We start from the raw sequence: 23136 nt of genomic DNA, 5'->3' as shown, positions 1-23136 counted from the left end.
CACCATCCTTTTGCTGTATGGGATGACACTCCAACCAACTCAACCACCCTGCCAGGGCTCCCCTTCACTTTTTTATATGATCCTTCTTTACTTCCCCCTATGGAGTTTTTAATCTTGTTCTTTAACTCTTTTAGGACAGAAAGACTCCCACGCAGTAATAGCTCTGTCCCCCAGATTCCACAGGGCTCTCAAGTGCATGCTCCTCCTTCAGGCATCAGCTCACTCGTCACTTCTCAGACCTGCTGTCCCTGCCCATCCCATCCAGCTACCTCTCCCCATCTTGGAACCCCTCTTTCTTCCCCGGCTTCTCTATCTCATCAGCCTGTTTTATTATCTTCGAAGTGCTTTGTTGCAATGATCTATTGTTTTGCTTGTTTAGTGTTCACTTTATTCACATGAATATAAATTTCCTAAAAACAAAAACCTTGCTTGTTTTGTTAGCCAATATACACCCCTGGAGGTAAAATAACTTCTGGCACATTCTGAGTAGCCAAGATACTTGTCACATAAAAGAATGAATAGATGGAAAGATTACCCTTCTATGAAATAACAGAATGAATCCTCTGTGGATATTTTCCAGTTGCTCATTCCTAAAATGTCCCCTTTCTTTCATATTTGTATGCTAAGTATATCAAAACCAGGGCTTAGACTGAAGCTCGTGTTAGTCCACCAGGAAATTTCACCAGTAAATTCTTAAGTATATAGTGTCTCAAATTTACACATTCTACTAGATTACTGCAGTGTTAAAAACAATGATTTTTATATCCTAAATGCCTTACATTTCAAGAATTATTTGACCAGTTATCTTTCTTATGTATTTTTAGGATATTTTTTCTTGCTATGAGATTAAATGGTATAAGATGATTGATAATTTATTCACTTTTTGAAGACTAGTAACAACCCTTCCTAAGACAACATATCAAAAGATGAAATAGAGTAGTTGTCCAAAGTAAGTTCTGAAAATGAAGATAACAAGAATGATGTTTATTACCAATAACAACACCCTTTCTTTGTATATAATTTTATGGTTCCATTTTTAAGCCTACTATTTTATTTTATCTTCATAGTAATCTTATGATGTGGATGATGAAAGATGGTCTCCATGTTCCTGTGATGAGATGAAGGCACTTGAGTTCACAGTTATTAAGACTGTTATGAGTCCCCAACTTCTTATCCATGACATTTCCAATCCTATGATCAAGTATTAAATTTGTGATACATAACTTGATTTAGCTTAATATCAAAGCACATCATTTCTCTAGCTGCAAACTACATGTTTGTCTCAAGAGAGGTCTGTACCGTATAGAATGGCGGAGTGGAGAGTATGGGCTAGAAATCAGGAGACCGGGTTCCACCTCTAGTACATTACTAATTAGTTGATTGTTCTTTAGAAAACAACTTCATTCTTTGGTTTCCAGTTTTGTCCTGTGTATACTTTTCTAGGTTACATTAGCATATTTTTCCTAAACATTGTTTAACAAAACCACTTCATAAGTGTACTGTTAGGGAAAAAAAAACAAAAAACAAAAACCTCTGGTCACAAAAGCTTGAAATATATGGTAGTCTGTTGTTTTATCTTTGGAAGTCACAAAATACTTTAGCATATTAAAGACTTTGAGAAGTTCTGGAGTTTAAAAAATAAAGAGGGAAAAATAAAAATATTGCTGATCTTTATTTAACCAAATGATTCCCAGTATATAGGCCAAGGAGAGAGTAAGGCCAGATAAACCACTACATGGACCCTATTCCCTTGACTCATAGTATCCTTTCCTCCTCTTCCTCCTCCTTCTTTCTTTCTTTCTTCTTCTTTTTTACTGTTTAGTTTGAGATGATTGGCAGGCTGTAAAATACTGTTGCCCTAGAGCAAGTCACAGGCTTCTGTTGTGGTTATCCCATTAGTGACTGAAAAAAAGAGAAACTTTTAAATGTGGGCTTGTGCTGGAAGTTTGAACCATTTCAACCATTTGTGAAACTCAATAAACATTTTTCTTTTTATTCCCCTAGCTATAAGCACTGTTCATTGACAAGTAAAGCAAAAGGAAGGAAAGAAGGAAGAAATGGAAGGGGGGAGGGTAAAATTTATGTGTTAGCTAATAATTCTTGAGCAATTGGAGAGATGAACTAAGGATTTACAGAATGAGTTGGAATTGCTGAGATGAAATCTCAGTTCTGTGACTTGAATTGTTGCCAACAGGAAAAACAACATGTTGGGGCCTAAAAAGCAAATGTAAAATAGAAATTTATTGATTTATTTTCCCTATGGAGTTTTTAATAGTCCTAATACTACACCTTTAAAATGATGATAATGAGGCAACTAATAATGTATCGAGCATTTATTTTAAGTCAGATTCTATATTAAGTGTTTTAAAAATTAAGTGGTTTATTATACCTACACAACTAAAGTAAGGCTCATGGGGTTACACAACTTTTCAAGATAAAAAATGGAGCCCAACTCAAAAGCGAGTCTTAACCACCATCCAAACTGCTTTAGTGTCCAGATTACAATGAGTACATCTGTTTGAGAAGACAAAACATTTAATTCTTATAAAAATGTTTGTTCTGTATTGGTTTTTAGAGAGGAAGGGAGAAGGAGAGAGAGATAAAAACATCGATGAGAGACAACATCGATTGGCTGCCTCCTGCATGCCCCCTGACTGGGGATTTGGCCCACAACCTGGGCATGTGCCCTGACCGGGAATTGAACTGGCGATCTCTTGGTGCATGGGTCAATGCTCAACCACTGAGACACACAGACCAGGACCACTTTTAATTCTTAACATCAGTTGGAGTTTTGTTTTATCATGATTTGCTAGAACATGAATTTGGTATTGATATTAATGCTCATGATTTAGCTAATCAATTTAACTACCTTTAACTGTCTGGAGGGAATTTACTGATTGTGCAGTTATCTGTTTCCTATACACAGAAGGTCCCAAGTCAAGTACCAAAACAATCATTTCCTGGAGAGTGTTTCCAAAGAGACACTTCCCCATAGTTAATGTAAAATACTAAATAATCAGGCTTTAGAGGAACCAGAGCATCTCTTGGAAAAAGAACATCTTTGGACTTAGTTAAACTGAACTATGACATATAGATCTTATTCTTTTTTTTTATCCTCACCCGAGGACATTTTTCCATTTTTTGTTCAGGTAGAGTGGGAGGGAGAGAGAGGAACAGAGAGAGAGAGAGAGAAACATCGATGCAAAAGGAACACATCGAGTGGCTGCCACCCTCACGATTAACCAGGGCCGGGGACAAACTGCAACCGAGGTACATGCCCTAAGCGGGAACCGCAGGCCAACGCTCTAACCGCTGAGCCAAACCGGCCAGGGCGATCTTATTCTTTTTTATACGATCTTTTAAGCAGTCCAGTTCTTTATTAATTTCTGATATCATTAATATTTAAGAAACCATGATTTAAGTTTCATTGTCATAACATATTTGTGCTTCTGAATCTGCTGCCTTGAACAGGTGACCTGGTATACAGATGGGAAGAAGGGATAAAGAAAACAGTTGAAGTATCTAGACCTAACTGGCCTTACTCTCCATAGCCTATTATACATAGTATAATACAGAGCCTAGGTACCCACTTTGGCTTTTTTCCCCTCTGCATCTAACATTTATGCTAATTCCCTTGATTTCAAGAACGGTGAGATTAATGAGTTAATAATACCATTATGTACATAAAAACAAATAGTAGCTATACTTTATGGATCTCTAAATATTTTCTAGGCAGGATTTTAAGTGTTTTGGACTTAATACCTTGATTAATCTTCACTGCATCTTTAAAAGGTTACGACCCATTTTATTGCTGAGGAAACTGAGGCTTTTAGAGAACTAAGGCATGTGTCCCAGGCATATGCTATTACCATCTCTAGGGAATATGTTTCTATTTGAGTATTCAGTTAGATCTGCCTATACTAGTACTCTGATATTTTCTTCATGTCACTTTGTGTATCTTCCAAAGTTCTTTCTAGCATCTCAGAGCAGCACTGCAGGGATACAGAAGGCAGTGGGGATGAGCACAATGTTAGTGTCATGTACTATTCAGTTTCTTCCTACTTGAGCATTTACCCAGTCTGTGAAATGGAAGAAATTAATATAACAATGGTCTTTCCAATTTGCAGCTCTGGCACCTATAGCATCTTCTGATCAAAATACACAGAAGTAGCCAAATTGATTCATAAACATAGATACAGATTCAAATATTTTAAATTTTTAATTTCTCCTTGTATTTATTGTATCTCTGTGTGGCATAAAGACCTCCTTTTAAAGTCGCACCTAAAACATGATTTTCAGCCATCCCTTGCCTCTTCCTTGTATTAACATTTCATAAGAAGAGATTTTTTCCCCAAGGTGAATTTCTGTTTCTAACATTGCTGATCATATGTCTTAAAAATTCAGTTGGATCCAACTTTATTACTTTTAACAAAACATTAGCTGTTGCTCTGTGTTCATGTTTTTTAAAATATTTTTATTGTGAGACATTTTTTTCTATCATTGATGAAATTTCATATATATTCTGAAAATTTTGGAAACTATAAGCAAGAAGGGAATTTATAATCTACAGAAGCATAGGCCTGGTTAACTGATTTGTTGTTGTTGTTAATCTTCACCTGAGGTTATTTTTCTATTAATTTTTAGATAGAGTGGAAGGGGGGCAGAGAGAGAGAGAGAGAGAGAGAGAGAGAAACATAGATGTGAGAGAGACACATTGACTGGTTGCCTCCCACACAGCCTCAACCAGGGCTGGGGATTGAACCTGCAACCCAGGTTCATACCTTTAAATGGGAATCAAACAGGCAACCCTTTGGTCCATGGGCTAATGCTCTAACAGCTGGGCAAAACTGACCAGGGCTTGGCTAACCGAGTTTTAAAATTTGTTTTGTTTTGTTTTGTTTATGTCATGGGCTATGTTTACTTAGTTTAAAATATAACAGTATAATAATCAAAAGTAGTTTCTGATCTGCTTACCTATAAGATACCACGCCCCAGAGATAAGAACTTCTGACACTTCAGCTACATCTCCTGGCATTTACATCTATATTTCTAAATAAAATACATATACTGTAATTTCTTGATTTTTAAATGTTTGATACCCATTGATTTTTGTGCTGTGGTAGATAAGAATTTGTGTTCAGCAACCATCCACTTTCAATTAAACTCACAAGCACTCTGGTGTGCCCATTCTTAACACATGATTATGTTAAATGTATTTTGGTTAAATGAAGCAATATTAAGTATTTGCATCATGATGGATATGTAAATATTGTTATAACTGAGCAAAATACCAAAATATCATATTATAATTACATTTTCTTTTATGGGGGACAGTTTTCCTTAAGATAGATTTAAAAATTGCCTCTCTGGTTTGTTTTCTTCTCTATTGTACCCATGACTGACCTTCCACCAACACTCTCACAAGCTATACAGTGCTGCCTACTTGCCTAGAAGCAATACATGCTACTATCAATAAGCACACCCAACACAGTCCTGTTTCCTAAACACCATTTTCCAATAAAAGGAATCAGCGTTCCTTGGAGAGTGGCTGATTCTTGGGCTGGGGCAAGGCAAATGCTACATTAGCCTAGAGCATCTTACAGTATGAGAAAGTAGTGACATACTCTAAAAGTAAAAGAGGGCTCATGTCAAAGGGACACAGGAAATAATGGGAAAGACCTTCTAATGGCCAAAGCTGGGACACATTGAGGAGTATTTAATATAATCTCAAGGAAAAAATAATTTTGAATGAGTCTATATGCTGATATAACACATGATTAAATAAGTAATTAAATGGGGGGAGAAGAGACACTTCTTCTTTTTTTAAAAATTAATTAATTTTTGTTACAGATATTTCTCCTTTCCCCCCCATTGACACCCTCCTCCTGATACCACCCTCCCCCTCAAAGCATTGCTGTGTGTCTATTGGTTATGCTTATATGCATAACCTCTTTGGTTTATGTCTTCCCTCCTCCTAGTCCCCCTCCTTTGAGGTTTGTTATTTGAATTCTACTTCTATGTCTCTGGGTCTATTTTACTCATAAGCTTATTTTGTTCATTATATTCCATAAATAAGTGAGATCATGTGATACTTGTCTTTCTCTGATTGGCTCATTTCGCTTAGCATAATACTCTCTAGGACCCTCCATGTTGTCTCAAAAGGTAAGAGATCTTTCTTTCTTACAGCTGCATAGTATTCCGTTGTGTATGTGTACCACAGCTTTTTTATCCACTCATCTACTGATGGACACTTGGGCTGTTTCCAGATCTTAGCTATTGTAAATAGAGCTGTTATGAACATAGGGTACATATATTCTTTCTGATTGGTGTTTCAGGCTTCTTAGGGTATATTTCTAGAAGTGGAATCACTGGGTCAAATGGCAATTCAATTTTTAATTTTTTAAGGTAACACCATATTGTTTTCCATAGTGGCTGCACCAGTCTGCATTCCCACCAGCAGTGTACTAGAGTCCCCTTTCCTCCACATCCTCGCCAGCACTTGTTGTTTGAGGATTTGTTGATGGCAGCCATTATGGCAGGTGTAAGGTGATACCTCATTGTTGTTTTAATTTGCATCTCTCTGATGATTAGTGATGTTGAACATTTTTTCATGTCTCTTGCCCATTTGTCCTTTATGGAGAGGTGTCTATTTAGTTCCTCTGCCCATTTTTTAATTGGATTCTTTGTCTTCCTTTTGTTGAGGTAAATGAGTACTCTATATATTTTGGAAATTAACCCCTTATCTAATGTATCATTGGCAATTATGCTCTCCCATACAGTGGGTTCCCTTTTCATTTTGACAGTTGCTTCTTGAGAGCTTGTTTGGAGGTACTAGCAGGGGAGTGTAGCTACTTGTATACCCTTGACTGAAGACCGGTCCTCTCCTCTTGGGGGAAAGGTCATCCTCTTTGACCAAGCACGCAGCTTCAGGAGGGACACACATGGATCAGTGAGGGAGAGGGGGGACACCCACCTAGCCAGCCAGATTAGCCAAATCAACCCTGGCAATCAACGGAGTGACAGATGGTCGCAGCCAGATTGCCTTCACATCCAATGGTGGTTTCTTTTGCTGTGTAGAAGCTTTTAAGTTTGGTGTAATCCCATTTATTATTTTTTTCCCTTTGTTTCTCTTGCCCTAGGCATTGTATCAGTAAAAATTCTGTTCTGTGTGATGTCTGAGATTTTTATGCCTACATTTTATTCTAGGATTTTTATGGATTCACAAGTTACATTTAAGTCTTTTATCCATTTTGAGTTTATTCTTGTGTATGGTGTAAGTTGGTAGTCCAGATTCATTTTTTTGCATGTAGCTGTCCAATTTTCCCAACACCATTTATTGAAGAGGCTGTCTTGACTCCACTGTATGCTCTTGCTACCTTTGTCAACTATTAATTGAGCATATTGTCTTGGGTCAATTTCTGGGTTATCTGTTCTGTTCCATTAATCTATATGCCTGTTCTTGCGTCAGTACGAGGCTGTTTTGCTTCCAGTGGCATTGTAGTATAACCTGATATCTGGTATTGTGATTCCTCCTACTTTGTTCTTCTTTTTTAAGATTTCTGTGGCTATTTGGGGTCTTTTTTGGTTCCATATAAACTTTTGGAGTATTTGTTCTAGTTCTGTGAAATATGTTGTTGGTATTTTAATGAGGATTGCATTGAATCTATAGATTGATTTGGGTAGTATGGACATTTTAATGATGTTAATTCTTCCAATCCATGTATGATTTATGTGCTTCTACTTTTTTATATCTTCTTTTATTTTTATTTTTTTCAATGACCTGTAGTTTTCTGCAAATAGGTCCTTTACTTCTTTGGTTAAGTGTATTCCTAGGTCTCTTAAATTTTTTGTTGCAATAATAAATGGGATTGTTTTAATAATTACCTGTCATCCACTGTTTGTCATCTTTCAAAAACTTGTTGACATCTTCTGGCTATTGTACACCTGCTTCTGTTCCTTAATTCTTCTGGGATTATCCCTTCTTCTTGTTCTTTCTTTCTCCTTCTCCTTCTCCTCTCCACCTCCTTCACTTTCCCTCCTCTTTCTCCCCTGTCATTTTAATCTGCAATATTTACCACACATGCCCCTTCAATTTTATCTGGAAACCTTCACAAGTTTAATTCCAATAGAACATGTTGTGCTAATGACAAAGTGTTGACAAATATAATTAACTTAGAACTTGTTCTTTGTTTTTTGACTGTCTGAGTCATGAAAGGAAAAGAAAACAGTATCAAGCTATTTTATTAATGTAAGAAACCATTTTACTGAAAAATGCCAAAGTTTAGTTTGTCTCCAGTTTAAAAGGCAAAGTATTTATACCAGATTACTTGTGTTTTTTTGGAGAAGGCTTGACTGCACTGAAAATGAATTTGACTAGGCTGAATATGCAAATTTGCAGATACTTCTGAGATATTCAGATTGTTAAATGTGAAATATAAGATACACCTCAGTCACAGTGTGACACTAAGACATTTGAGCCAAATAGTTTGTTTGCAATAAGTCTAAAAATAATTTTGGACAGCTCTAATGCCAGCTTAATTAAGTTGTCATTGTCTTGATGAAACTCTTAAGTACCCTGCAGTAAAACATTTTAAATTACCACTTGAGCTTTCCCAAGCAGTCTTATAGACATAAAAATGAAAATACACAGTGTGTTTGGAGGTAGCCCCTGTGGCGTCAGATTATGGCATGCTACTCAGTTAGAAGTGACTGTCCATGGAGATTATACACAGTAAAAATGGGTCAAATTCAGAGCAGATGACAACATTAGCAATTGTAGATAGACCCATCAAAATTGCCTTCATCATTAAAGCATTAAAGTAGTACCCAACTACTACATTATGTGAGGAATGATAAAAATGCCTTCCTCATTTCTTCGAAAGGAGTTCTCTTCCGTTTATTTGCCCCTTCTCTTCCTATGGCAGGGGGCAATGTAGGTTTCCCACTGTTTTCCAAGAGGCTAAAAGCATGCTTTATCCTGGACTTTTTCTTTAAGGCTTTTCATGCTTGGGGTTTCTACTATGGTTGGAGAGAAGAGTAAAGAAGTGATTAAAGAATACTTTATTCATTTGCAATTTTTAAAAAAAATGGTAACTGGGAGTTTTCCATTGTCAAAGTGGCATGTGAGTTGATGATTTTTCTAAGTAAACCAACTTATTTATTTATGTTATAGGTTATTTTACACTCCATACTGCAAATTTGGCTTCCTGTGATGGAGGCCAGATTGAAGAAAATTTATAATAAGTATTATGAGAACAATACTAGCATAATATAATTTTGTCTAAAGATTAGTTGTGTGTCATACTTAATTAGAATTTAGGGTATTTTAATGTGATTCCAATGATATCTTTTTTTTTTTTTTATCCTCACCGAGGATATTTTTCCCTTTTTTTTTTGTACAGATAGAGTGGGAGGGAGAGAGAGGAAGGGAGAGAGAGAGAGAAACATCGACGTGAAGGGACACATCGAGTGGCTGCCACCCGCATGACCAACCAGGGCCGGGGACAAACTGCAACCGCAGTACGTGCCCTTAGCGGGAACCGAACCCAGGTCTCTCCGGACCGCAGGCCAACGCTCTAACCGCTGAGCCAAACTGGCCAGGGCCCAATGATATCTTTTAATGGAGTTAGTATTTTTCACACAAAAAGAGGTATACTAATATTATTTTACTTCCTCTATGCCCAGTAGACTTCAGATAACATGTGTCAACAATAAGAATCTTAAAATGACAGTATTTTAAGTTAGGAGAAGTTCAATAATTTCTCTCTGGCCAATATAACTCATATTACCATTAGTCTACTACCCATGTCAAAAATAAGATATACATTTTTTTTAAACCTGGTTACCATTTAGTTTTATCATAGTAAAAGTATTTTCTTCCATTTAACTTTTGGACTAGTAGGAATCACCAGAGTCTGTCTCTTACAAACTAAAATAAAAAGGGAAAGAATTTCAGGTAGAAAAAAATATTTAAAACATCTGCTTCTTGCATTCTATTTTTTTTTAATGTCTTTCAGTAAAATTTTATCTGAAAATTTCTGATTTTATAGGTAAATGCATGAAGGATTTCAGTCAATCTTTTTTATTCATCCTATACTGATGTAATTTATTCTGGATTTGGTAGTATTCTCTTTTAAAAAATAAATATGTTTTTATTGATTTTTTAAACAGAGAGAGATAGAAACATTGATGTGAGAGAGAAACATCCATTGACTGCCTCTTGCACGCCCCCTACTGGGGATTGAGTCCAAAATCCGGGCATGAGTCCTGATTGGGAATCCAACCGGAACCTCTCAGTTGATGAGACGAGACTCAATTCACTGAGCCACACTGGCTGGGCTGGATTTGGCAGTATTCTTTATGTCAATCTGAATTCATAGTAATTTTTCATCAGCACATTGTATTATAGCCTGAACATCATGGTGACCTTACTGATAGGATCAAACCAGAATATTTAGATGGAAAAAGTAGTCAAGGAAGTGCAGTCATTACCAGTGTCATTCAGTTTGGGGATAAATGTCCTTTCTATGGTTCAAGGGAATCTCAGGCCAAAGCCTTTTTTTGAAAGTGCTATTGTTTATTTTTCTCTGGGGCACAAAATCAATGTGCTATTTCTCCATTTCAGAGGTGCTACATTAAAATGTCATGACATATGTGTTTAAAATGTAAAATCTATAAAAAAGAAAAAATCCTCTTAATGTTGATTGTATTTTACTTTTACCCTTTCTTTATGGTACAAAAAGATGTCCTTTTTCTTTTATTCATGACCAAGTTTATATGTCATCTATTTACAGACATGTATGGAGAATGTCCTGCTTTTTACTCGGGTGGGAGGTGGAGGTTGAATGATCCTTTAGTGGGCAATCTTGTTTCCAGTTTCCGAAAGCTGATTTTTCTTGCTCGCCTCCTGTGAGACACTGCTTAGCTTTATGATTAATCATTTGCTTTTTAGCTATTCAGGCACTTGTGGCCATCTGTATGCAAGAATATAAATATTCTACATGCTATATAATACACACACACACACACACATTATGTACACTAATTTGGAAGAATTAGTGTGAAGACTTGTGAAAAACAGGTATTTTTATCCAGATTGTGATTAATTTTGAAAGTATCTTGAGAGGAGAAAATTTTATTTAAATTTGTATTTTATAGGTGCCACAATGTCTAGAGCATGATCATTTTCTTATGTTGAAAACAACCATTTAGAATTATTTGGAGAAACCATCAATTACTAATGAATATTAATCTGTTTTAAAGATCAGAGTTAGAGGTGTTGATATTGTTAAATAAAAGATACTAAAATGTGAATTGATTCAAATAGATACAAGGTACCTAAATAGCCACATTGAAAATAATATTTAATTCCTATGTCTTTTCCAACTGGTGCCAATAAAATGACATGCAGTCTTTTGGATAATATTTGTCCTTGTTCATCAATGTGCCACCCCGATGGTTCACCAACAATCTATATACCTAGTGCATTTTATATCTTCTCTATATTTATTTTGATTTTGGAAGGTAGAGCTTTTAGTTCAGAAATCCCTGCATTTAGCTCTTTCATTTAAGAGAACATGATGGATTACTGGGGTGACATCATTAAATTTCCAGGCTGGAACAAGTCTGCAGGTAGATTTTGGTTAATTAAATTTGCTAGGGTTTCAGGTCATTTTTTAGATTTCCAGAACTAGTCACAGACATCAGGTAGATTTTTGTTTGAAAATGTTTATCTGTAGGTTTGACTACAAGGCCTTTAGCTGGAAACTGATTTTTAGGCTAAGTTCTTATAACATCATCTTCTAGGGATTCACGGCTATGTTTACAAATGTAGTGTAGAATTTGAGGGTTCAGAACAAATACATTTTTTCCAAAGTTACCTTGACAGATTTACTGAGGCTAAGCTGGAACTGGATGCAGAGTAGTTCCGGGGTAAGTGCACCTGGGCTTGGCCTTGGCCGTGCTGCCAGCTGTCACAGTTTCGCTTAGTAAATCCATCAGCTGATCAGCAATAGTCATCTACAAAGAGGTCATTAGACTTTCTCTTGTTCTAGCTCAGGGAGGTCAGTCCTATCTCAATGCCTGAGAAGGACTTAGTATACAAAACTGTATCACCCATTCACTTACTTGTTCAACACCACAGAGATGTGTGTACATTGTCCCATTTTGTTCTCTGACCAATAAGTCCCTTATTATTGTTAAATACCTGTTAAGTATCCCTACTATGATAAATAGTGACTAAAGTTGAAGAATTTGTTATTAGCATTTTGAGTAAAATATTTGGTGCAAACGAAGTTGAGGCCGACAGCTAGGGACAGGGAGACGGGAAGAAATGAAATTTAAGCCCAACTCAGCATGGAAAGCTCAATAGCTATTCCAATATAGGTTAAAAATCCAGAGAAGATTAGAAAATAGCTGTGGGTGAGGGTGGGTTTCTCTAAGCGCTGAAATACAAAATAGAATTGTATGGGAAATGGAAAAGAGAGGAGATTGAAAGGAATAGATATAAGCCAGCCATTAAGGAGTGGAGGCACACAATAAGAGAGGCAAGAAAGCAAAATGAAATAATGTAGCTAGGGGACTCAAAGGAAATAAGAAAAGTTTCTATAAATATATCCAAGAGAAAGAACAAAACAGAGAGGAAAACACTATAAAGTAAAAATGTTGAGCAGGCAGAAAAGGAATAACCACATGCCTATTACATCTTTTATTCTACACAATTGTCAGTAAAATTTGGATTTAAAAAAGAATAAAACAGGAAGCTGTGTTTTTTTATTTATTTTTGAATGTGTACGTAAATGGAGGAAGCTATTAATGACAATAATAGACAAAGCTATTATTGGGGAAAAAAGTAGCAATTGTGAAATAAAAGTTTATGATGTACTCCTGTGGGTTAAAACTAAATTGCTTCTGAATGTTTTGAAAGAATCACATAGAGTGTTATAATCCCTAAAAGCTTCCAGTAGAAAAAATATTTAAGAAGAGAAAGGTAATATAGTTTCACCTAAATCCTCTGTCTAGAAACAGTTTGAGTAAAATCAGGGAATATGTGCATGATTAATTAAAATTTTCATCCCAGAATTTATGATTCCCTTGGATCCATCAGTGAAATGTGTTTTGCATCACAATTATAATTTTTCTTTTCAAACTATAAGAGAAAGTTTATTTAGAAAGTTACAGAGTCCCGGCCGGTGTGCCTCACTGGTTAAGCGTTGACCCATGCACCACGAGGTCACTGGTTTGATTCCTGGTCAGGGCACATGCTCAGGTTGTGGGCTCGATCCCCAGTAGCAGGGCATGCAAGAGGCGGCCAGTAGATGTTCTCTCTCATCAATGTTTCTATCTCTCTCTCTAAAATCAATAAAGAGAAAAAAAAATATATATAGAAAGTTACAGAGGCAAAAGAAGGGCCATTGGAGCTTAGGAGAGAGAAGGGTGAAGGCAACACACCTGAGGGGACGAAGAAGCAGAGGGGGGAAGATGTGGGCCTGCACCCTGGAGGGAGAGTGAAGGGAGAGCTGCTCGCTGTCATCGTCTTGAGGGTCTTAAAGGATGGGGGTTTTGAGGAGGTCTTAGGGGAGGATCTTAATAGAATATTCATCTGCTTCATGTTGATGCCAACATGAGATTTATTCCCCTGACTTCATCAGTCCTTGGATGTGGTTGGCACAAATGACTAATTGGATTTCTGTGATTGATCTCCCTGAGGAAGAGGATTTAAGCTGTTTACCCTCTGGTTAGGGAGGAGAAGTATAAACCATTTACTCTTAAATATTTTGGTTGGGGAAGATTTTTGACTAGATAGCTGTAAACCGCGTGGCTGTTTATCTGTCTCAGTTTCCCTATTTCATTTGTCCTGGCCTACTAGCCTGTCTCATTCCTCCTCAGAAACTTCATCCCTGAACTGTTTTAGGGGTGATGAGGGAAGAGGATTGTCTTTAGTAACTGCTTTCTGCCGACAAGGGCAGGACAGGGTGCCTGCCTGTGTGGTGTGCGGAAGTCTCCCTGCCTCATCTAAGGGAGACAGGGGAGTGGGGCTGAGCCTGGAACAAAGCAGGGATGGGCTGGACTCCCTGAAGCATCATCATCTTGACGTGGAATTGTTGTATCACTCCACAAGCAAAGGTCGTGGATTGCTTCATATTGCATTGACTCAGTTATGTAGTCTGGACCCCATCACCCAGGTGTCACCTGGGGATGGTCATGTGGGCAGGTGACTGTGTACAGAGGGCAAATTTACCTTCCATCTCAGCATTGGCAAGGTGTGTTTACCACAGCTATAATTTCACTTTATGTTTGGTTTTATTCCAAGACTTGTTAGGAAGTTTTAGGTTTCAGACTTTGTTGAGGGTAGGGATATTAAATCTATTTTGTAAACTGATTTTGAGTGTGGACGGTGGTATTTGTAAGTCCAGACAGTGTTGTTAAGGAATACACACCATGAGTGTACCGTGATTAAAAATACAAAGAACACATAATCTCTAGCACTAGGACCCAGCATTAAATTGGAGCTTCAGTGAAATTTTCTTTTTCCTACCATGTTGCTTCTGAATGTGAACCACATTGCTTTCCTGGTTCACCTGGGGAAGAGAACCCAGTGCGTGGGCCTCAACAACCACTTGAGTATCCTTCATTAATCCCCGAGTATGTCCTTTTGCCTCACTATCCTCTCCTCGTGTCTACTCTAGAGTTTATTCTTTTCTTTTAAGGTCAGCTTTTCTTCCTGTAGTTGTAGAGATAAATCCATAGAATGCAAGGCAAGCATTTCCAAGGGCCTTAAAAGTATTTCTTTATGTGGTATATGCTGTCGATTTCTTAGCACCAGAGGGGCCAATTGGTAATGGTACACCAAGAAGCGCAATCTGTGGATTCCTCTGCTCCCTGGAGGTGCCTGTGTCATTATCAGCAACAGAAAGAGAGATAAGACCAACACAGAAGAGGTTAATAATTATATCAGAAATAAATCTAGTTGCAACACAGGTAGCTTTAAACCAGATAATTTAGAAATAGTTTGGATAATTACTAATTAGGTCGGCTGACAGCGGACTTGAATTATTCATGAAAACCTGAAAGAGAGCATAATTCATTCCTGAATACCACTAAAACTAATTGGAAAGTTGTTTATTATATTTTTCACTAGGTGATATGCTGATATTTATTTTTGGCAATTTTATTTTAGAAATATCTTCAAGTGACAGATAAAAAAGATTATTAAGAATGATCTTAACAATTAGCTCAAAGTTCTAAACTAAAACCTACATTTAGTTGATTATCAAGATAAGAATCTGTGGTCTTTCTGAATTCTTTTCTCAAAATATTAGAATAATTCCTTTGGCAAAGGTTTTCAGCACGTTTCCTCTTACTTATTTTATAATATTGATTTTTATTATTTAAAATATTACTATTAGTTTATTTGATATTTACTATCTGCAGTGCTTCTTAGATTTTCTGCAGGTAGAGGGATATTCGATACCAGCTTTTAGACGAGATTGGGCATGTTCAGGATGGTATGGCTGGAGACTAATATTAGCTTTCAGACTGATGTTTGATAGCCATAGATTATATGTTTGTATTTTATTATTAACCATAGTTTGCTCGAGTAAGTCTTTAGAAATAGAAAGAAACAATTTTAGTGATTCTGAATTTTCAGCTGGTAGAGCCATTCACACATTTATTGATTTAATTAGTAAACTCTTTTTTTTTTTTTTTTTTAAACTAGTCTGTGGAATTATCCCTTTGTGAAGAAATGGAAATGCACAGGATCTCCTCTTACAGCTTACCCTGTGGTGGGTGGTGTGGGAGAGACAGCACTAGGAGCTGTTCATCAGAAATTCATGTTCTCCCTCCACAGTGGGAGGGCGTTGCTAGGAGGCAGCTGCCCAAAGAAAGTGACATCCTCAGCACCTGTAATATCCAAGGCTAGATGTTGCCACTGGACCTGGTGTTGCCTATGGAACATGAACAGAAGTGATGTTCATTAGTTCCTTTCTGGGATCCGTAAGAAGTGTCGTTCTGTTTTCTTCATCTGCTCACTTAACCTTGAGGATGGCAGGTCCATTAAAGGAAGGAGCCGAGATTCCCAGGTCTCCACAATAGAAGAAAGCCCACTTAAGGGACTGAGAACTTTCCTGCCATGACAGCCACCCCCTTAAGGACCATGCTGATGGTACAGCCACAAATAGCACCCCATCAACTTCAACCTGCTACAAGAAATGGCCAGACACAAAAAAACCCTACAGATCCACCCTCAATAACCCTTCCTCTTTTAAAATGCCCACAAACCACCACCTGCCCCCTCCAGCCAACCAAAGGCTGCTAAACATATCTGAAGCCCAATCAGAGTTCCCCCACTTCCAAAATATTATTTTACTAAAACACTTGATGATCAGAAATTCTCAAAGTATTTTTCTTTACATCTTTACAACATACTCTCCTTTCTGACGCCTTTGAGAGGGGCTCTCTTGCCCAAATTTATGAATAAACAGCCTGGTTACTTTTGTTCCAGACTTCATTTGGTCTTGGACAGGGCTTTTATGAGTGAGAAATAAACCTTTATGGTGTTAAAATATTAAAATTTTGGGCTGGCTTCTCTTAGTAACTAGCATTAGCAGATGACAGGCAAGTACATAGTAATTTTAATGCAGTGTTCATTTGAGTACAGAGAACCCATGACAAGAAAGGAAGGAATCTGTGGGAACACAGTAGAGTGCCACCTAATGTGTTTGGGGTGTTGGGGGGCAGGTAAGCCACCAGAAGAAGAAACTTGCAGGAAGCTAGAGTTCAGTTAGGGTGTGCAAGACAAGAGTGAGCGGGCAAAGAGGAAATGAGGGAGACGTTCGAGAGGATGGAAGCAGCAGGTGTAAAGACGCAGAGAAGAGAAGATGCACTGGGCATGCGCTTAGCAGCAATAGGGGTGGCGCAGAAGGAAGATGCCACACGGACCTTTTACACAATGCTGTTGGGAATTTTTAAGCTGTCACTCCAATAATGAATATGGAGAATGGATTAGGACTGTGGGCATGGCTACAGGCAGAGAGACCAATTAGAAGTCCGTGGCAGGAATCCAGGTGAGAAATAATGAAAGCCTGAGGTATAGCCATTTCAGCAGGAAAAGTATCTGAAGTTGGGAGGAGGGAACATTGGAAAGGGGTAATTACTGCCTGTGATTGCTAAAGGAGTGGGTGGTGACATACATCACGGATCAGTAAATACAAATGAAAGACACAAAGTGTATCTAGGAGAGGAGAGAAGGTACACTGTGTTTAGTTTCCTCTGTCTCCAGGAGGCGGCCTCAGTAACCACCTGAGACATTTGTTTGGAACCCAGGAGAGAGGTATAGAGTAGAGACATCATTCTGAAGTTGTCATGGGACATGTAGTGACTGAAGTCATGGAAGCAACTCATACCACATGGGAAGAGGGTCAAGAAAGTAAATCATGAAGATAACTGAGAAGCTCCCATATGGGGAACTCTTTAGAAAGAGGCCTATGCATTTGAATGGGAAGGATGGGGTTAAAGATGAAGGAGAAAAAACACTGAAGAATAATGTCATTGAAGTTATGGGAGAAGCAGGTCGGAAAGAGGAGGAGGTTATTCACTGATATTAAAGTAGGTCAAAACTGAAGGTTTCAGCTGGATACTAAAAACAATTCAACAGATATTTGGTACACGTCCCCTGGCATTGGGCGTGTCTCTGTACCTTGGGACATAGACAGGGCCAAGCCTAGTCCTGCTGTCCTGGATTAACATTCTGGTTGGGAGCCAGCCTCCACTGAGTAACCATATTCTGTCATTTTAGGGAAGGATGGATACTTTGAAGAACAATACAGCAGGGAAGGGAGCAGAGCAAGTGTCAGAAAGAAGGCCTCTGTGAGGAAGCTCAGTACAGAGGCATGGATAAGGTAAAATAAGTGAGAACTAACGGAGGAGATGAAATCATTGTACCTGCCCGAGAAGGTTGGAGGCACAACCACAGGGCAGCAGATTGAAGATTAAATGGGAAGTGAGGTTTTTTGTTTGTTTGTTTGTTTGCCTGTGGAGGGAAGGAGAGAAATAGACAGTAGGGAGAGAGAGACTTAGAGAATATTTAATTCAGTTTGGTTTTATAAATAAAATCAGAAAGCTGAATAGCTTCAAATGCTTGGGGAAAATGTGTGGTAGGGATGACTGATGGACCATAGTGGATGGAAAATGCAGGTGATTTTGTTGGGGGCACATAAGAAGCTGAAGCTCCAGCTACATTATTGTCCCTGAAGAAGAAAAGAAAGATTAAATATCAGATGACTCAACAAGTCACCCTAAGAAGCAAAAGGAGGATTCGTATATTTTATAAGCTTAATACCAACATTTCTCTTTAATTTCACTGATTCCCCTAAGTCCATCAAAACTTTCTACAGCAGTACTTCTAATTCTGCCGCAACAGCAAGAGTTGCTTCTTTGATTTCTATAATCATCATATTGGATCGACACGGCAGTTTGGAACATTCACATTTCTCAGAGAATAGTGTTTTGGTAAAAATTTTAAAAGATGAACAAAGTCAGAAGCCATAAATATTTTCTAATTTTAGTATGTAGTGAAGTTATAACACTCAACAAAACTGGGAATATTTGTCAGGTAATATATTCACTAGGGTGTGGATATCTTTGGGGGTAATTATCTGTCTGCCACATCATCAGACAGGAAAGTTGGTCTGAGAGACAGAGATTGGTTTTTCATTTATTCAACAAGTGTGTATTAAGCATCTACTCTGTGACAATCATTGGTGTAGAAACTTGCAATGCATCATTGAACAAAACAGACAAATATTCCCAATTTTATTGAGTATTTATTCTATTGCTGTGAGCTGAAAACAGGATCGATTCATACTTCAAGTCAATGGCATTCCTGGGTTTTCCATTTTTGTGTTGATACATTCTCAATTTTGTTTACATGAGTTTAGGTGAGGTTTTATCACTTGGACCTCAAACAACCCTTCCTAATGCAGATAGTAAAGACTTAAAAATATTTATGGTGGGTAATACAGTACTACTCCTTCTTTATTAATTGTACCTAGCTAAAATTTAAGAATATCCACCAATATCTACATTCAGAATTATATCCAATTACTTATCTTTTGTTCATTCGAAGTATATTTATTTAATAACACCGGGATCCTTGATGAAACTGATGCACAGTCTACCCATTTCTTTTCTCCACAGAGCTTACAGAGTGTCAGATGACAGGTATTAAACTAATGAACACACAAATATATATACATATAAAGTTTCAAATCATGTTATTGCCATGAGAAAAGTGTCATGAATGAAAAGAATGGCATGCCACAGGATGCTATGAGAGAGATTAGCGTAGACTCACTTTTAATTGAGGAAGAGTAGGTTTGAGGAACACTTACATGTTGTTTAGTGGATTTAAGAGCAAATTTTCATTTGTAAATTAAATATGAACTTCAGTGATGTTTCATGAGCAAGATACAATTGGGCAAGGTGCAAATGAGGATCTCCAAATCAGTGTTAATAATAAAGCCAGCAAAGTCCCTACCATATTGTGGGATTCATCTTTCAAAACCTAAAAATGATAAGACATCAGCTCTCATAGTAAAGATAGTTATGTGTGTTGTCAATATAAGAAATGTCCAAATCTGTGGAGAATTTTATTCTAGCCCAACTGACTGGTGGGAGCAAGATCTCAAATACTCCAGAAAATAACAGTTTTGTAGCTTCTTTTATGCATTTGAAATTGAAGTCTGTAAGGAAGATGATATGGACATGGGAGAAAGCAATCCAGGGATTGGATTGCAGGATAGTTAGTTCAGAAAGTTACATGCTCTCTTGAGGGTGGTTATCACTTATTTCGAAGGTGTGTTTACCTAGATGCATGGTAACCATGCACAGGTTTGGTATGACTTGCCCAGTTAGGAATTCTTGATTCGATTGAGACAGGCTAGAAAGCCAGGGTAAGCAGAATAGGGAAACCCAGACAGTTCAACAGCAGTTTGTTACCATCTAGTAAATCCTATCTTCCCCAAACTGAGGACGCTTAAGAGTAAATGGTTGGCACTTCTCCCCCACCAGAGGGTAAATAGTTCAAATCACCCTACTCAGGGAGACAGATAGCAGAAATCCAATTATTGCCATTTGCCAACCACACCCAAGGACAGATGAAATTGAAATAAACCTTATTTTGGTACATAGGCATAAAGCTGATGAATGTTTTATTGAGATCCTTCCTTAAACCTCAGCCTTTGAAATCCCTCAGAACGAAGGTCTGGAGAGTGCTCTTCCTCCCGAGGAGCACACCCATGCCTTTCCCCCTTCCTCCCTCTCCCTAAAAAATAAAAGGAATTGGGAAACCCAAGCTCTAATCTCCTCTCTGCCCTGGGACTCATTTTACTTATCTGGGTTTCAGCATCTCATGTACAGACCTAACTTTTTTCTTTTAAAATTTTCTTGCAGCTTAAATATCCTTTAAACTGTTTAATTCACAAAAATATCCAAACATAGTGAGAGAAACTTTCTTAATATCTTTGTGTATTTGGTGTTTTGGCAAAGGACAAAGATACATGGCAATATAACTGGGTCAAGGTTTTTTAACAGGAAACAGTTTGCTGACTGGTTTCTTTCATTATCATGATTTTGAACCAGAGAGGATTCCGGTAGCCCCAAAATACCAAGAAATTACCTTCTAAGACCTTTAAAACAGAGCCTTCCTTATCTCCAGTGCCTTGAATTTGATCACAGTTGAGGGTTTATAAGGTCACGAAGAAGTTCTGAAGCCAAATTGAAACTCTGAAATCCCCTTAGGTATTTTATTTCTATCATTCGAATAGCACTTCCCTTGGGATGTTTAGCATCTTAGTTTTGGTTATTTGTTTTACCTTTGTTACTTGACAGTAAGTTTTCTTTGAGTTCAAAAATGTCTGCTTCTTACAGATATTGATGTCTTTTAACACAGAAAAATGCCTTGCATTTTGTGGGCATTTGATATATATATTTGTTGAATATATGAATCTTAAAATGAGTTTCTTTGAAAAAATTCAAGGGGTAAAATTCAAGAGCACTACACATCAGAAAATATTTTTATTTAAAAGTATTTAAAACATCTTCAGAATCTCAACGTTATGGGATAGTGGCAGAACAAAATTCTTTAAAGCATCAATACCACATCCCTTCAATTGAGGTCTGAAAGGATTCAAACATCCCTATAAGATTAACTTAAATTTCTGAAGTACATACATAATCTTACTATGTTCCATGGTTTCTTTTTATGCTAAAAGGGACAAAATAGAGGCATACCAATGATGACATGGAGGAGCAAGAATCCAAGTGTCCTCTCTTAGAGGTTCTTGCTAAAAATATTTTGAATACCATTTTCTAGTTGCAAAGAGAGAGACAGATGCCTCCTCCCCTGGCTCCCTTGGGCAAGTAGTTGTTAGGAGAGCTGTAGAGTCTTGAGAGATGTGAATCCAAACTTTTATTCTTTTATCTCTCATCAGGGATGCTCATAACCACTGAGATAATGTGTTTGTATTTGTTGGAGTGTGACATTTAGTGGTGGGCACAATAAAAAGACCCTCTGGCCTCATTGTGACTATTTATCCAGACAAAGTAAACATTGCGTTTAAAGTCCTGTGCATGCTTAGTTAACACTATCCAGAGCTCTCTATGCTATGATATCCTTTCCTTTGGCAAGGCAGTAATATCTTCTGCTCTCACACGCTGGGTCTGCCCCTTTCTCTTCAGCTGTGGCATTTGTGAAGAGGGTGACTGAGGTGGAAGTCGTACTTGGGGCCGTGACAGTTCCCACATGCTCTTCTATCAGACAGGGAGCTCACACAGCCTTTCTGCTGGTGGAGTCTCATGCCACCTGCTCAGGATCGTTTGTGGGGTAGCGTCATGCTGGGTGGTTCTGTGGCCTCTCCTTAGTTATCATACACCTTGAGAGGTCTGGCTGGTAGGCAAGGTCCTGTGCTTAATCTGTGACCATAAATGACTCAGGCATAAACCTATGCTTCTAAATGCAAACCTTTTGTGTAACATTTATTTACAACTAGAGGGTTGGACCTTGTTGGATTGTACAGTTACCTTTCATGAGGTGAATGTTCAGGATGTATCTTTAACCTGTTGTTTTTCTTGTCCATCTCTGTGCGGTTCTCGGTGCACTGCCCAGCTTCTCCCTGTGGCCAGATCCAGGTGCGTGAGTTGCTGTCAAAGCAGGCAGCAAGGGGGTAGGGTTAAAAAGATGGTTTCATGTCACTGGAAAGGGGTTCAATTTCAATTCTGCCACTAACTAACTGTGTTTTTAAGCAAGCTGTTTAATGTTTGGGTGCCTTAGTCTCTTTAGCTTTAAACTAAGAATACCACCATAAAGATGTCACATGATTACAATAAGCTAAGCAGTGTAAATACTTCACTTAGTGCCTGGGACCCAGTGAGCGCTTAACAGTCCTGGTGGTGCTGCTGTTCTTAAGCAGGGCATTTGCAGTGTTTGGGAGCAAAACACGTTCAAACCAGAACAAAGCATTTCTCATTTTTCCATTTGCAAGTCCAGAGAATTTCACTCAAATTTATAACAACTTACATACACATTAAAAATGTCTGTGTTTTAGAATCACCTGTACTTCTGCTCTAGATTTTATACATTATTTTTCATATCTCTTTGGGGTGCAAGTTTAATAGATAGTACTAAGGAATTTTCCAAAAGAATAGGTAAAAATAGAGACGCTAAAGTGATTCATTCTAGGCTGTTGAATGTGAAATTTCAACACTGATAGAACATTTATGGACCCCAAATCTTAAAATTAATGTGTGACCTGTTTTGAATAATGTCTCTTCATTTTACTCCCTTGCTTCCATCTTCCCTGGACACATTTAATACCATATGGCTTTTGCCTGTTTTTAGGGTGTTGAACAGACTGGACTGCATTGTGTTCCTGGAGGGCTGTTACCAACATACAGGTGGTTCATGAAACAAGCATAGAGTAATATGTTGTAGTAAAGCAATTTTACATTCAAGGCAAAAAAAGATGTCTTAATGTATTAGTATTCATTAAACGAACATTATTCTGATGAGACATTTCAGTTGAAGGATTGGGCCATGGATCTTGCTATTTCTTCCTATGCACAGCCAGGCTTCTTTAA

Source organism: Molossus molossus, unplaced genomic scaffold, assembly GCF_014108415.1.
Source record: "Molossus molossus isolate mMolMol1 unplaced genomic scaffold, mMolMol1.p scaffold_m16_p_1, whole genome shotgun sequence".
Lineage (NCBI taxonomy): Eukaryota > Metazoa > Chordata > Mammalia > Chiroptera > Molossidae > Molossus > Molossus molossus.
The sequence above is the reverse complement of the archived record's forward strand: the minus strand, read 5'-3'. Positions refer to the sequence as shown.